A 4,496-nucleotide genomic window follows, 5' to 3' on the forward strand; every position below is an offset into this window, starting at 1 on the left:
TCTCCACCAGCCAAGGGTTTGACTGAAGCACCTCCATTGCCTCATGTTTGACTCACCAGAGGTTTAGGCACAGTGACAGCAGCAGCCAACATCGCCCTGCTCTTTCTCTTTCCTGGTGCCTCCCCTGGATGTTACCAGGTCTCCCAGATGACACCACACTGAGTAAGTGTGGAGGGTAAGTGTGGCACCCATATGTTCTGTCCTTAGCCAGCTGTTAGTGATGATGGTGGTGATGGTGGTGGTGCTATCAAGCTGAGCCAGATGGCCTACTTACTGAGGTAAAGCTAACCCTCCAATAAAATAATATCTTCAGGGTGCCACAAATGCTGAGTATCTCCTAAAATCACACTCTCCCCTCCATTTCTTCCTCCTCTCATCTCAAAGCCTGGTTACCTGACCCTACTGGGTACAGCCACCTTGGTTAGAATGTTCCCCTGTGGTTGGCCCCACCATATGGCAGAGACTGGGCCAAGTACCAGAGTTTTAATAATCAGCCACATTCAGTCCCATCCTTGAGGAGTTCTCAGTCCAGCAAGGGAGACAGACATGTAATACAAAAGGTAAATACAATATGAAAAGTGGCTTCATTTGGATATTTTAAATGTAAGATCAGAATATTATAGAGACACAGAAAAGGAGCAAATACCTTACCCCTGGAAGAGGCTTTTTAAAAGAAATAATATCTAGTTGGCTGAGCACTTCCCTTCCATCCAACCCAAAGCAAAGCTGAGTGAAGTTCAAAAGCCTAGGCCAAGTATGGCAGCTCATGCCTATAATCCCAGAACTCTGGGAGGCCGAGGCAGGTGGATTTCCCACGCTCAGGGGTTTGAGACCAGCCTGAGCAAGAGCAAGACTTCATCTCTAAAACTAGCCAGGTGTTGTGGTGGGTGCCTGTAGTCCCAGCTACTCAGGAGGCTGAGGCAAGAGAATTGCTTAAACCCAGGAGTTGGAGGTTGCTGTGAGCTATGATGCCACAGCACTCTCCCGAAGTGACAAAGTGAGACTCTGTCTCAAAAAAAAAAAAAAAAAAGCCTAAGAATCCCCAGCTGAAGGAAGCCACAATAGACAGAAACCTCCTCCCCCATTCTATCCTGGAAGCCTCATAAGTCAGCTTGAATTCCAGCTGGGTTCCTCAGAGATCTCAGCCTGAAAGAGCCCCAGGACTAAAGCACCAGACCCAACAAACTGACCTTATGACCCCAAATCTTCTTGGGCTGAACTCTCCACATGTCCCCTCAACCCAGTGGCACTGGCTGCAATGGGAAAGCATCCCATCTGCTAAGGGCAAATCAGGGTGCCAGTGCTTTTGTGCAAGGAATTGTGAGAGTTAAGAAGCACATAGTCTCTCTCTCAGAAAGTTCACAGTTATATAAAAGCTGAAAGGAACTTGGAGACCTTGGAACAGCAAGCCCCGGCCACTCACCAGGCAGGCAAGAAACTGAGCTCCATGGTGTGCAGTAACCTGCTGAATGTGGAGTAAAACCCAGTTCTTGTCCCGTTGAGCTAGAGCGCATGCTCGGCAAGGGTGGCAGATGGTGTCTATCTTGTCTCTATCTAGAGCAATGTGTGACAACTAAACAGCTTGTAAGTACTGGACGCTGACTGGTGCAGATAGCACAGCCATTAAAAAGGAAAAAGCAGGGGCTCTGAGGTCTGGCAGACCTGATTAAGGTCTCGGCTTAGCTACTTATGAGCCAAGACCTTAGCGAGTTCTTTGCGCTCCCCACACTGCACTTTCATCACTTGTAAAACATGGATAATTGCACCACGGAGTGTGACTTGGCATAAGTGCAATAACACGTAGACACACTTACACAGTGCTTAGACACAATGTATGATCCAGAAACGGCAGCCATTATCACTCACAGCAATAACACCAAGTGAGTGACCCAGAGAAAAATCTGAGAGAGGACTGGACAAGAAGGACAAGGAAGACAGACCTCAATCCAACATCAGCTATAGAAAAAGCAAACCCACAGAGGACCCTTGCCCTAAAACATCCCCTCTGCCCCACCCTTCTCTGACACCTGACACCATCTCACTGAACTTCTGTCAGTGTGCACCCCAAATGGGCCCACTGGAATGGCTACCTGGTGCCATGTTCCAATTTAGATAAGTTGTACCTTGAGTTTGACAAACAATCATTCTAATAGTTTTCCAATTTTTTTCATTTGATAGATGTTTCTCTTTTAAGCCTCACAACATCCTCAAAATGTAGGCAAACCAAAGCCAGTTTACATAAATTCAGAAAGGTTAAGTACCACACAGGTCACAGATGGCAAATGATATAGCCGTCTCTGTCCCCAAAGTCTCACCACAACCCCAGGGAGCATTTCGATAATAAGTGAGAGGCAGAGTGGCTGAGGCTTGGGCAGCATGAGCAGGCTGAGAGGTTCAAGGCCTCCCTGCCCACTTCCCAGAGTGCCTTTGGCTGCTTCCAATGCTCTGGGTGAGTCTGGGGCTGGAGCTGCCCACAGCTACAACAGATTGCTAGGGCGGGGACAGAAAAGGACCCAGCTGCAGGTGAGGCAGGACCCCACACCACAAGCCTGCATCTCCCAGGACGATTTTTGGCCCCCCAGGGAAACCGTAAGGCCTATATTTTAATCCCATGTTTAGTTTTTCCTGTCCATGTACCACCTACATGATTATTTAACACTTTTTTCTATATCAACTGTTTTCACCAAGCCAAATTCATTTTAGAATCTATATTACCACAGTATTACCTCATCCCATGCAACAATATCCATAAAATCTGAAGTGCTTGCTGTACACACATTGGAAGCAATGAAATAGCTACTACAATAAGGAGGGTTTGTGATGCTGGAAGAACACACACTGCACTTCCCATGATGCTTCTCCAATCCATGTTGAATCCAGCAAGCATTACATGGAGCAAAATGTCCTAATTCATCATGGAGACCAATTAAGTGTCTTAAGTAATTTAATCAGACATATGTATTAATATGACAATCATCCTGGTAATAAAATACTACAAATAATTCAGAAACCTGTGCTGACACCCACTTAACACCTTCTCATATACTGTAATCTCTGTTATCTCTCCTTTGGAGAGCCACCCAGGTCTCATGATGTTTTGGAATTGCTAGAATTAGAACAGAGAGCCCAGAAGAGAGAGTTATTATTCTGACCAAACTTAAACCAGCATTGTTACAAATCCTGAAACAGTTCTCCTGCTCTTCCTGGCTTCTTTTTTTTTTTTTCTTCCTCCTTCATTCTTTTTTTCCTTTTCTTTCTTTCAAAACACACTGACTCACCACCTGATGTGCCCATGGGCTGCAGGTTTACTAAGAGCTGCAATGTCATCCCTCCCTCCAGGAGCAAACAATCTTGTTGGGGAGGTAAAAATAGGTCAAAGATTTAATATCCTTTCCACCCAGGGAAAAATATGTCAGATCCAAGTCACTAACAATTCCAGAAGTGGGCACATGTGGAATGGTCCATTCATTCACATGTCCACTCCACCAGCATTCACCGTGGGCTGTGCCTGGTGCTGGGCTGGGTGCCTGAGCTACAGAGCCATGAGCAAATCCTGGCAGCTCCCTCCCCTCCAAGAGACCTTAGCTGAGGAAGAGGCAGTATCACCCAGCTGCAGAGCATAGTGCTCTCTCCACCAGACAGGGTGCTGGGCAGGGCTATCCGGAGGGGTGATGTCCAATACAGTATTGAAGGAGAAGTCAGACAAATTAAGGGATAGAGGCATTCATAGATGGAGGGGGAAATGCAGGAACAAATATGAAGGCATTAAAAACAAACTGACTCAGTGGGGCAGAGGTGTGCTGTGTCTGGAGGACAAGCTTCCCTGTGGGACTACTCAGCAGTGAGCAGAAACTGAGCCACAGAAGGCCACTGTGTTAAGACCCAGACTTGGTGCTCATATGGAAACGCTAGCGATTTTAGCAGGAGAATGATGTCATCAGGGCAAATACACCACACTGGAGTATGGTGACAAGTACGATGGAGATGAGCACGGTGGAGGAATGATGCAGGTCAGTCGGATAATGACACTGCCACACAGAAACAGTGCAGTTGCCATGGACTAAGGGCTGGATGACAGGCGAGAATCAGACCAGTCCCGGGCCAGGGAGGAGCCGGCAATCCTGCTCACCTCCCAGGGGAAAGGAAACAGGTTCTTAAGAAAGAGTGGGTTGTGAGGGGGACACTGAACTTGACAGGGTAGAGATTCTGAGGAGAGAGGAGACACAGGCACACATATGACACACATACATACATCACACACAGACACATGCAAACATTACACACACAAATAAATATACACACCACACAGAGACCCATGCACGCAAATCCCATATGCACACAGAGACATGTATACATGCTTCACACACATCACACGTGCACAGAGATATATACACACACAGAGGCACACATCACACGCACAGAGACACAAGCACACATCACACACACACAGAGACACAGGCACACATCACACACACACACAGAGACAGAAGCACACA

The sequence above is a fragment of the Otolemur garnettii genome, unplaced genomic scaffold (assembly GCF_000181295.1).
Source record: "Otolemur garnettii isolate 467f Iridium unplaced genomic scaffold, OtoGar3 scaffold00244, whole genome shotgun sequence".
Classification (NCBI taxonomy): Eukaryota; Metazoa; Chordata; class Mammalia; order Primates; family Galagidae; genus Otolemur; species Otolemur garnettii.